Source organism: Schistocerca gregaria, chromosome 1 (assembly GCF_023897955.1).
Source record: "Schistocerca gregaria isolate iqSchGreg1 chromosome 1, iqSchGreg1.2, whole genome shotgun sequence".
Classification (NCBI taxonomy): Eukaryota; Metazoa; Arthropoda; class Insecta; order Orthoptera; family Acrididae; genus Schistocerca; species Schistocerca gregaria.
In genome coordinates this window covers 414,842,222-414,855,695 of record NC_064920.1, presented here as the reverse complement: position 1 = coordinate 414,855,695, position 13,474 = coordinate 414,842,222, and positions in this window count along the sequence as shown.

The window sequence follows — 13,474 nt, the reverse complement described above, 5'->3', positions numbered from 1 at the left end:
CCTTTGATACCTCCAAGTTCCATGTTCTGCCGAACTGCACGTCTCAGTTCGCTTTGGCAAGTGCCTTTATTGTGAAGGTAGAGATTTCGCTGCATCCCATCAGCTCTGGAGATGCAATGCAGCTTTCAAGGCGCCTTCGGTGGAGACTTTCTCAGCCACTGTCTATGATTACAAGTCCCGACAGAAAGACTTCCCCCCCCCCCTCCCCCCGCTCCCCCCCCCCCTCACCCCCTCTGCGCCAATACCGTTTTGAATAAATACAGCTTTACGTCGTACGTGAGTCTATAGTTTGGAAGGGAAAGAAAACGCACATTCTGGGAAGTGACTTCTTCCACTCATTTCACAGTAGTTCTACGGGTGTCTCGAAAGTGTCGAACACAGGACGTTCACTAGCAGAAACGGGTTTCGAGGTGCACATCCCCAGGCTAATCTTGAGAAACGTGGTGTCTGGTTGAAATACTGCTGTTGACTTGTACAACCCTTGACGCCGATATCAACAGCGAAGAGATCCTCAAGAGCTGGTGGTGTTCGCACTTGGCTCCAAGAGTGTAGGATGTCGCAGGTACGTTTCCCAGACTGTCGCATCGCCGCTCACCTATTAGCCACACAACGTGACCCTTACAACTGGTTGTGCCCTGTCAGCGACTTCAGCACATTAGCGAAAGAGTGGCGGAATCTTCCAGCAGTAGCTGCAATGTATAGGGCTAAAGCTAGAATTCTTGCGATAATAGGGCCTCGACTGGAGACTTAGGACAAACTGAATATACCAAACAAATAATTCACTTGGATTTACTTAGTCGACTCATGACTAAGTTAAGAACTTGGACGTAGAGTGAATACAATCACCGTTGCAATAGTTTATTAAAGGCTGACGCTAAGTTACTCTTCGAACTAACTGTTACTTATTCTCTGTGAAGTTCTAGATTACACGGATAAGACTTAGCAAGCAACGCATCTTTATAGCTTACCTCAGCAGATCCACGATCTCTTACATACTGTTTATCCTAACTAAACTCCGACTTAGCTCTCTAATTACTCCTTGACCGGCCATTCAGGGCTATGTATCATGCCTCCCAATATCAGATGCGCCTTTTGGAGTCCACATCCAATTAATATCTCGTAGCCCCCGTCAGTATTCTTTAGAAAGTTCCTGTCAATCGTCATATAGGCATGTGCTGCTACGGATCTGGTTACCTCATTAGAGGGGGGGGGGGGGGGTGTCATTCCCGAACACACTGGATAGTTGATGCCGGCCATATTATCACTTAGCTAAGGCTTGCTGTCATAAATTTTAGAGGTGTGATTACGCTGCGTGTATGTGACAAGACTCAATCTTCCGATTTGGTCATAATTAAGATTGCAAAGTCTCCACACGTCAAGGTGGAAGTAAAAGTGAAATAAGCCGAACCACATGATACTGCAAACTATTTTATGTTCCGGGCAACCGCAGCCGTTAAAAGGCATGATTTTATTAAAAACTCCGCTTACAGCTGGTAAAATTGTTGTTTATTAAAACACTATCGGTTTCGCCGCTTCAAAGCCGCGTCATCAGGTAAACAAAATTCAAAGATCATAGGCATACTCAACGCTCTCTAAATTGTAAATTTCGACTAGGAGCGATGGGCATGCCTATGATTTTTTAAAGTTATTCATCTGATGGTGCGGCTTGAAGCCTCGAAGCCAGTCGTGTTTTAATAAACAAAAATTTTACGAGCTCTAAGCGGAGTTCTTCCTAACGTCACTCCTGGTACTGTTTTTTTACTGAAGAGATGGTGGGACAGAAACTTCATTTAACCCTGTTATAAAAAATTATTCGGTACACTGTTGGATCACAGGAACTAGCAGACAACAGTTTTCCTCACAGCTAATTGCATGTAGAAGCAAACATTTTAGATTCGTGGGATTCCACTTCTGCCAATACAGGCGTGAAATATGAGCCAACATCGCAGTTTCAGGAATTCTGTCATCATTGAGCGTTACGCTGTTTTATCCTATTTCGCAGCTTTGACAGAATTATGACGCCAGGAATAAAGAATTCACCTGTAGTGCACACAGCACTTCATAAGGTGGTATACGGCATCTGTTCAAAAAATTCCGGAACATTTGTAACTTCGCGCCAGTGGTGTGTTGCAGCGAAATATGATTGCGACAGCTGCATACGCCTGTGTTTAATGTGTAACTGCCGGAAATTATTGTTCAGTGCTGTATTGAGTAGCCGGCAGAGATAGAGGAACAATGCGTCTGCATTAAATTTTGCGTAAAACTCAAGAAAACCTTTACAGTGACCCATCAAATTATGCACGAAGTCACGGCGACGAAGGCTTAAGCCGTATTGTATTGTATTGTATTGTATGTTAACCGGGGCCGTAGAAACGACGGAGAGGCTCCGTCCCAGCGGCAGCCGCAGTGGTCCACAACCCCACGACGACTACCGCAGTCCACTTCACCCCTTCGCCGCCCCACACCGAACCACTCTTTCTGGGTTATTGTGCTGTTCGGCCCCCGGTGGACCCTCCATTGTTTAACCCCTATGTTTGCGTGACAGAGTAATGATTGTGTACCCGTACGTGGAGAACTTGTTTCCGCAGCAATCGCCGACATAATGTAGCTGAAGCGGAGCAATGGGAAACAGCCCAAATTCGCCGGGGCAGATGGAATACCGCCTAAAAACCATCCACAGACTAGCCGCCTTACCAGACCTCGACACCGGGCGGATTCGTGCAGCAGACCAGGCGTTCCTTCCCGCCCGGAAAGCCTTGCGTTAGAGCCGTACTCGGTGTTACGCATGGTTCACATGGTTTATAAATGGCCGGACGGAAGTTAAAGATGACCATCGTTCAGGACATCCTTCAGCGTCTACTGACGGTGCTCAGCCAGGAACGTCAATGATATTGTGCGTGGTAATCGAAGACTTACTGTCTGAAAGATAGCAGAAGAATGTAACATTTCAGTCGGATTATGCCATGAGATCCTGACACAGCATCTTGGAATGCATCGTGTTGTCAGCAAGTTCGTCCCACGGCTCATGAGTCAAGACCAGAAAGACTTTCGCCTCGCAATCTGTGAAGAGCTTTCCAGTCGCACAAGAAAGAACGGGATGTTCCTTAAGAGAATCGTAACTGATTGTGAGACTTGAATCTACGGTTATGATGGTAAGACCAAGGTTCAGTCTTCACAGTGGACCGGGAAAGGTTCTCTAAGACCAAAAAAAGCTCGTCAGGTGAAATGTCAAAACCATGCTGATAGTTTTGTTGTTGCCACAGTGACAAACTGTTAATCGATGGTACTATCGGTATATGTTGCGACACCTGAGGGAAAATATGAGAAGGAAGCAGCCTGAAATGTGGCGAGCCAATTCATGGCTGCTACATCACGATAAAGCACACGCACATTCATCCCTGTTGGTGCGTGGCTGTTCCACAAAAACACAATCACTGTGCTGTCTCGCCTTCCGTGCTCTGCAGATCTGGCCCCTGCGGACATTGCTTTCTTCCGAAGTTGAAACGCCGTTGTAAGGACGATGATTTGCAACGGTAGACGAGATAAAAGAAATTCTCAGGCGGCGCTTCACGCGATCCAGCAAGAGACGTGCCGAAACTGCTTCCGGAAGTGGAAACGGCGTTGGGAGCCGTGTATCAATTGTGGACGAGAGTATTTCGAAGGAGACCATGCACAATAAGTAAAAGCTAAAAGTAGAAAAATTTTGAGGACAAAGTTCGGGAATTTTTTTTAGACATATCTCTTATTCAGACGGTGAACCATACCTTACGTCCGGTTCTATAAACTTCTATACTATCGTGTAAAGTCTCTCTTGCAGGCAATGTACGCCTCGCGATGCAAACTACACGATATATTTCTCAAAAAAATAATAATAATAATAACTAGAAGCTTCTTATTGGCAGATCTCTATCAGTTTACTGCGCTGTCTCCAAAATGATCTTAATGAGGATAGCCAGCCTTCCTTTTGTCCCTCAAACTTTTGTATATCTCAAAAACAATGGTAAATGCCCGTTACCTATCTAATAAGAAAAGTTCTGAGATGCGACACTTCTGAGGTGCGGCAAATGGATTGAAAAAAATTCACTACTAACAATCACTATGCCCTTCCAAACTTACACTGAAAATACCGAAAGACAATAAATTCAACAGAGAAAAAATGTGTACAAAAGCACCACATTGCAAATATGTGTGGAAAAAAATTTAGTTTATTGACTACAGTTAGACTTCGCCAATGCCATGGCTTTTATTGAACACAACTTCCTGTCAGGTAAAAGCTACATTCTGTGCTACGATGACCTGTAAATCTGAGCAAGAATAGACACTAATATTGCAGTACTTGCCTAGAAGACAAAATTATTTAATCAGAATCTACATCTGGCACTGGAACACACTCGTACTGAAAAATATTTTGGATCGAAAAACGGTAACTCAGTCTTAAGTTGATGTACGACGCACATTTGACACTACATCACCCCCACCCCAGATTGCCTCCTCCACCTGTAATTAGAGGCGACTCCTCAATTTAGCTAGCTCCAAGCAGATGCACGAAAACATCTTTGACGTTCTGGCCTCGCTACTAATCAGCTTCAGGAGAGGGAAGCAGCCTCGCTGGTTGGCTGTTTCCTGCTCCCAAAAACAGCACAACGCTGCGAAGTGCTACACCCTGCTGGGACTTCCTGCAAGTTCATTTTCAAAAGGAAAGCGCCAGTCTTCCGTAGCAAGTGATAGAACCCTTAGGACAGCACAGTAGATTCCAATCACAAATCACTTCGACAGATTACGCCTCCAGGCTCGACAGAGCGTCCTCCCGCAGAACTCTGGCAACCAACTCTCGAGAAGGCAGCCGCGAAGTAGATGACCCGACAGCGAGGCTAGCAATGATGTTACAACACCACTTAAGTGGAGTGCAAACAATAAGGCAGATGCCTGATGTGTTCCATAGCAAAGAAAGGTGTCGTCATTGTTGTTGCACGCTCTAGCTACTATCTATCCTGGCAACCGGCACCACTGTGGTAAGAGTGAAATTCACTCACCCTTAAGCTGCTGACTCTCGCTAGTAAAATAATATGGCCGGAAAACTATTGCTGTCACAAACTAAAATAATACTTACGTTTTTACTTTTGGACGCCCATAATGATCACTGTAGCGCCTAATTATATTCACAGTTACGGAACATAAGGTCTGCCTGTTATGCAAGACACTTTTTGTTGATTTTAGATTGATCCAAATACAGAGGGATCAAAAAAAATGTATCCACTGTTTAGAAGTCCATAACTTGCAAACTAATTAACGGAGTTGTCTCATTTATGGTGAAAGTGTAGCTTAAAGTCCAACTTAAAGATATCGCTGTAGGTGCTCGAAATGGTCACCATTAACATTCACCCACAAACGATGCCGACGAACTGCAGCACGAACTACTGACTGCAAAGCGTTCAGTTGGATATTTGCACATGAGTGTACGATGGATTCTTGAAGTTCATCCAATGCGCGTGGCATTTGTTGATAAACGACGTCACTTAGTGTTCCCCACAGGTAAAAGTCCAGAGGAGTTAGGTCTGGTTAACTTGGTGGATACTCCACAGCACCTCTACGGCCTGTCAATCTGCCTGGTAGATTTTCATCGAGATAGGTCATAACACGATTTTGGTTGTGGGTTGGGGATCCATCTTGTTGAAACTAAGCTCTTCCGTCTCCATACAAGTCTCACATGGCAGGTAAAATCGATGTCTGAAGCTTCTGAAGGTACACCTCACCGGTAACTGTGCCGTCAAAGAACAATGGCCCATTCAAGCCCCGGTAAGACAACCCACACCACACATTTACTCCTGCCAAATTCACGGCTTTGTCTACATGGACGTTTGGATTTTCGGCGGCCCAGTAGATGCAATTGTGGCGATTTACTGTACCATTGAGTTTGAAGTGTGCCTCATCACACCAATCAATCATCTCTGCAAACTCTTCATCGTTGCGCACCATGTTAGTAAACCACTCGCAGTACTCCATTCTACGATCTGGATCGTCCTCGTTCATTGCGTGTAGCAATCGTGGGATGTAGCACTTTCACTTCGCTGTCTTCAAAATTCGCCGAACACTTGAGCGACTCACTCCAGTTTCCCGGGCACATTGTCTCACAGACTTCTGTGGTGAGAGAGTGAATTGTTGTAACACACGACGGGAGTTAGGTGGACTTCTTACTGTTACTGGTCGTCCAGATTGTTGTCTGCGTACATCTTTAACACAGCCTTCGGCTTCAAATTTGTCTCGAATGCGACGTATCATTAAACGTGTCGGTGGCTCCGTTTGCCGTTGAACCTCATTAATGTTTTTGTACTTAAAATACCACTTCAAAACTGACTTCCTTTCATCGAATGTAAGCCTTGCGCCAGCAATGTTTACTCGAGTTACTAGGTTCAGGTAAGAACAAAACACTATCTGGCGACTGTCATCTGACAAAACAAAACAACGCAATACAACGCTTGTGTGGCGATTGCCGGAACTACAAACTATTACACTACCAAAGATGAGCAACTCCGTGAATTAGTTTGCCAGTTATGGACTTTTAAACAGAGGATACATTTTTTTGGACCCCTCTGTATGTTTCAGGACTTTCGTGTCGTCGTCAGTGGGCTTTCTTTATTCGAATCTTAATTTTACATTGTAGGCTTATGTAGGACACCCTATACATGATCAAGCGGTGATAGGTCGTCATCTTTAAATTTAGGCTTTGCATATCATTTTTCATCTGTATTCACGTGGATTGTTGAGATGCGCGCACAAACACTGCAAATATTTTCTAGAACTTAGTTTGCAAATAAAACTTCTCAACTTTCCGGAAACACAGTATAAATGTTGCTCTTGTGCGTCCGTTTCCAGTTGGCATTAAGGAATGAATGTACGCATATTAGTCGGAACTTATACCTAGAAATTTTGTCTGCAGAGATGGTCAATCCAAGAACAGCAAAACCAAATGTGTAGGCTAGAGTCATAACTCACATGCTCCAAAGTAACCAAAATTGAGATGCCGACATATTCTCATATAGCTTTATGCATAGAACATAATTCACGAAACAGTTATTCACATTTGGCTCAAAATCCTTGAGAAAACCGTTTTTAAACTTCATGGTTAGTTTCAAAAGTCTCATGATCCGCGGGATCTTGTGAATGTCGTCCCGTACCTCATCTTGACCAATCATCGATTAGCTCACTCGGTGCCATTTTCTTGTGTAGTAGTAAATATTGATGCCAGTGGAGTGTGTTTTCTGTTTTGTTCAGTTATTTTGGGGAATATAATTCAATATAGCGGTTGAAATAGAACTGATTTGAGACACAAGTCATGGAAGAAAGAATGTTGCATATCGAGTCGCAACACGATAGTTCCCGCGAAACCAACATCGTCCAAACAGCTCAGTAACAAAACTCACAAGATTCAAAATGGGGATTGTCAAAACTTCCATGTTCCATAGCTCATTAACAAAACTCAAATGATGCATAATATAACCTTAAATTGTTGTAATTTCTCAATAATCAAACATAATTTGAAATATACATAATGATTTATAGCCATTGTTCTTGCACATACTGATGTCAATATATGGGACATGCGCACGACGCATGTAAAACACGTTTTTAGTCATTTGTGAAAATTTATGTTTTTGGAGCATGTGAGTTACGCTTCTAACCTACTCAAATGATGAATGCCGTCACTGCACTATAAACCAACATAAAACTGAATCTGAATCTGAATGTCCTACACGCATCCCGAAGCGCATACTGCGGAGAGACCCAATAGAATGGCGCTATTTGCCAGAGCGTCAGATAGTCCACTGATGCACACTGCTACTTGTTTGCCACTGTGTATGGCCACACCAGCTGCCTGCTAACGTGCACGCTACTACAGCACCGGACAGGAAGGCGAATCACCAGTAACACGCATCAGGCACGGTCCTACGATGCACCAGCTGCGCGACGGTGGGAAGTGCACCTTGCGCTCAGAAGTCGTGAAGGAAGCTGGCGCGGAGAGAGTCGGCCGGCAGTGAATGGCTGCGCTGGCGAGTTGGGTGCTTTCCTCTTTCCCGCGGCCGCGGCCGCATTGTCTGGAGCGTGGGAGCAGCGGGTTCAAGGGAAAGCGGCCGCTGTTTGCCTTAGCCGCGCCCCGCCCCGCTCTTCCAGAGCTTTTTGTCTGCCTGCTTACCGCAGCTACGGCGCTGTTTGCTTAGGTAGGCTGCCGCCCCGCCCGCCGCCGCCGCGACGCGATGACGTCTGACGTTGACTTCCCAGTCCCGTCCTCCACCGGCTCCGTGCCAGAGAAACTCCGGCGCGAATTCTGTGCGGAAGGAAGGGGCAAAAATTCTTAACGGCGTCTCGTCTAGTGAGCATCAGAAGTACTGGGTCGATCGCAGACCTCTGGTGAGCATCGCGTTCCCTGACTCTGAGCCACTGAAGCCGTGGAACAGATGCAATATCCAGAGAAAGCATCTTAAAACCGCCAACAGCAGTTCCACACTGCCGGTCGGGGTTGCCGAGCGGTTCTAGGCGCTACAGTCTGGAACCGCGCTCCGCTACGGTCTCAGGTTCGAATCCTGCCTCGGGCATGGTTGTGTGTGATGTCCTTACATTAGTTAGGTTTAAGTAGTTCTAAGTTCTAGGGGACTGATGACCTCAGAAGTTAAGTTCCATAGTGCTCAGAGCCATGTGAGCCATTTGAACCTGTTGTGAAAGTATACGTGATCGCATCTCGTCACGTCCCCCACATTGCTACGGGTGACAAATCAGGGGAGGGTACGGGCTATTTAACAATCCGAGCATTCCTCAAGGCGTTTGTGGTGTGGTCTATAGTATGGAGTATCGCATTATGTTGTTGGATTCTGACATTCTATACAGTAGGCGTGAAGGATATGACAAGAGAGTTTGAGAGTCTGGCTATATAGTGGCGAGTATTCAGCCTTCCGTCAACAATTTGCTCTCCGCACCACCATCATGGCGTTTCGCCCAGGCATAGTTGGTACGAATCCTGGTCAAAGAAGTCACCACCGCTGGAGCCCACAGTCAACAGGTGCAGAAACTGAAGGAAGGAAGGAAACGAGAAGGAAACCAACTGAATTATTCGTCCGTACTTGGCTGAACATGATTAAAATATTCAAAAGAAAAACACTCCCTAATGTTCTGTAAAACTAGACGCTGAGGTGACAAAAATCCTCCTAATTAAATTATAATTATATCAAGACACTAAGCTGTCGAGGGGTCGGGTCGTGTCGGGTCGGGTCGCCAGACAGCGAGGTCATCGGTCTCATCGGATTAGGTAATGACGGGGAAGGAATTCGGCCGTGCCCTTTCAAAGGAACCATTTGCCTGGAGCGATTTAGGGAAATCACGGAAAACCTAAATCAGGATGGCCGGACGAGGGATTGAACCGTCGTCGTTCCGAATGCGAGTCCAGTGTGCTAAACCACTGCGCCACCTCGCTCGGTGAAGCTGTCGACAGGCGTTGATATACCTGGTCATCAAAAAGTCAGTATAAATTTGAAAACTTGATAAACCATCGAATAATATAGATAGAGAGGTAAAAATTGACACACAGGCTTGGAATGACATGGGGTGTTATTAGAACAAAAAAAAAGCATTGCTAGACGCGTGAAAGATCTCTTGCGCGCGTCTTTTGGTGATGATCGTGTGCTCAGCCGCCACTTTCGCCATGCTTGGCCTCCCAGGTCCCCAGACCTCAGTCCGTGTGGTTATTGGCTTTGGGGTTACCTGAAGTCGCAAGTGTATCGTGATCGACCGACATCTCTAGGGATGCTGAAAGACAACATCCGACGCCAGTGCCTCACCATAACTCCGGACATGCTTTACAGTGCTATTCACCACATTATTCCTCGACTGCAGCTATTGTTGAGGAATTATGGTGGACATATTTAACATTTCCTGTAAAGAACATCATCTTTGCTTTGTCTTACTTTGTTATGCTAATTATTGCTATTCTCATCAGATGAAGCGCCATCTGTCGAACATTTTTTGAACGTTTGTATTTTTTTTCCTTCTGATAAAACCCCACGTCATTGCAAGCATGTGTGTTAATTTGTACCTCTCTATCTACATTATTTAGTGAATTATTCACTTTTCAAATTTATACTGACTTTTTGATCACCCGGTACGTCAATGGGGACAGTTGAAAATGTGTGTGCTGGATGCACACACATTGCCCGAATTCTTACGGTACTCTGCCGCGGGTAATAAGAGTAATGGGCAGGGGCACTACGAATTTAGTGTGTGGACATTAAGTTGGGAATGTGGGTCTCACGGAGAGCAAGCAAGTGATAAATCCGTGCATAGCGTAGGGTCTTGATATAATTATTATTTCATTATAAGCGAGCTGCATGGTCACCGATGGTATCTGTTCTTTCGGACATGTCCGAAGAACAGATACCATCTTCATACCACCTAATTACGTTTTGGACCTCCTTTTGCCCGGCGTAGTGCAGCAGCTTGGTATACAATGGACTCAACAAGTCGTTACAAGTCCCCTGCACTGCAGGAATACTGAGCTATGATGCCTCTATAACTGTCCATAATTGCGAAAGTGTTGCCAGTGCAGAATGTTGTGCACAAAGTGATCTCTCGAGTATAACCCATGCCGGGCGATTCGGATGGCGAAATCATTTGCTGGAATTTTTCCAGAATTTTTTTTCACATCAATTGCGAACAATTCTCGCCTTGTGACATGCCATCGCCGCCAGAGAACATGGAGTCCATGAATGGGTACCAATACTCTCAAGGTAGCCAAACACAAACATTTCCAGTCAATAATCGGTTCAGTTGGATCATAGAACCCATTCCATCCACGTCATTACCTAATCCGATGAGACCGATGAGCTCGCTGTCTGGTAACCCACACCAATATGGAACCACCACCAGCTTGCACAGTGCCTTGTTGACGTCTTGGGTCCGTGGCTTCGTTGGGTGTGTCCAACATTCGAACCCTACCATCAGCTCTTACCAACTGAAATTGAGACTCGTTTGACCGTCCCACGGTGGTCACGAGCCCAGGAGAGGCTCAACAGACCGTGTCGTGCCGTTAGCAAACGCACTCGCATCGGTCGTCTGCTGCCATAGCTCATTAACGCCAAATTTCGCCGCGCTGTCCTAACGGATGCGTTCGTCGTGCGCCCCACATTGATTTTTCCGGTTATTTCACACAGTGTTGCTTGTCTGTTAGCACTGACAACTCTACGCAAACGACGCTGCTCTCGGTTCGTTACGAGAAGGCCATCGCCCATTGCATTGCCCCTGGTGAGAGGTAACGCCTGAAATTATTCTCGGCACCTTGTTGACATTGTGGATCTCGGAATATTGAATTCCCTAACGGGTTTCGAAATGGAATGTCCGAAGCGTCTTGCTCCAATTACCATTCCGCTTTCAAAGTCTGTTAATTACCGTCATGCGGCCATTATCATGTCGGGAAACTTTTTCGGTAAGATTTTCACGTGAATCACCTGAGTACAAATGACAGCTCCGCCAATTTACTGCCCTTTTGTACAGTGTGTGCGAGATACTACGGCAATCTGTATATATACCATGACTTCCGTCACCTTGATGTATTTATTTGTTCACGAACCGGATTTCGTCTTACCAGGCAATCTTCAAGTGACAAATGGGTCTGAGCACTATTGGACTTAACTTCTGAGGTCAACAGTCCCCTAGAACTTAGAACTACTTAAACCTAACTAACCTAAGGACATCACACTGAAAGGCACCCACATGCCTTGCTCATACTGCGGCATCAAGCAGTCAGGCTGCAAGATGAGTGGGCTGCCAAGCGAGTGGACTCATTCTTATTTATCGAGTAACATGAACTCTAGTACTCACAATTAAGTTACAAGTTAGTCAGATGTGCGTTTCCGTACCCGTTGAGAAATATTCAAACAGGAGAATATTAGTAATTTACACAACCCTGACTGTTCACTGCGCACTGACAATACCACATTTTCTTCCTTATTTAACGGCTTCGATCAACACGTGGCCATCGCACTGAATATGAATGGCGCACACATTATAAATTCTGGATATCATGACAACATACAATTCGAAGGAAAAGGCCACCAATCTGTTTCTTTTCACTATCTTATTTATTACGGTAAATTCTATAACCTAAACACACAAATTCTATAACCTAAGACATAACACATGAGAAATTCCGCCCAGTGGGCATGGCTTTACATTGGTGATTCTCTATCTTATGCTCTCGTAATTATTTAACGCTACAGTGCACTTTCTGGATAGGATGGTGGATCTTTTGCTATATCTCACACTTCGACTCTCTCACCCTTCCTCACGAAAATTTCCTCCAGACCGAGCGGTACAAAAAGGAACATGCGTAACCCACTGCCTCTGAACCTATCTTGCTACTCTCTTATGCAAACCACACATACTTAAATTACATGAAATACATCACACTAGCAACATACATCACAAAGAATAGTCACAGCGTTAGAATCATGTCACTTTCAGCTTTTCCACTTCAATTAGTATTCATCCCAGTTTCACACGAAACTGTCCCACTTAGTAACTTTTCTTTCCTACTACGAACTCTGGAGGGTATATGCACGTGTTTCTGTGCAATGCAAGCCAAGTGGCGTTGCTCGATAGACGGCTGACGCAACTTGCTTCACTCTCAGAGTTTTATAGTTTGAATCAAGCGTCACACGGAAACATAACACCCAAAGTAATATTAATATTAAGAACATATTCAATATACACGCGAGTCCTCAACTGATACCATGGACGAGTACTTCTCCTTGTCCTTTGTCTCGTACACAGATTGAGACTCACACAGTACTCACCACGTGGAAGTACTCATCTCTAATTTCAAGTCCTGCACCCACCATTTCTTAAATATTTCCAACTTACAGTACACGCGCTAGTAATTCAGCTTAACTTAAGCACTCGGAAGTATTTCATTGTGACCATTGGTCACTTCCGAAGATTGCTACGATCCCCTTAGTATTACCTGCCTGACATTTAATTCTCCCCACAAAAGTTTCTGAAATAGAGAAATTATTATTCCAATCTACTCTTAAGTATTCCACATGCATACCATGTCTCCACTCTTTTGTCTTTACGGAGCACACCTAAGACAGGTCTTACCAACACTAGATTCAGCGGCAGAGAGCTGAAACAGGGCCGTTCTTCAGGTCCTCTCGCACCTCTGCCGAAGTGGGGGAGCACCTTGCTACCGTATTGGTCAGCAACATTTCAGGCGCTCAAAGCTCCGGTAAATTTCATCTCTTTGGTTCCACCAAAGGTGGCCAAAGGATCGCCTCAAAGATGATCATATATTCACATTCACTATCTGCGGTTAGCAGAACACCATACATCCATTCATTTCACAGATCTCACCAAACTGGATGTAGGGATTTATTTTGTGGGAGTGCACATGTGATCAATTAAATAAATAAATTGCCATTCTTTCCCTCACTGG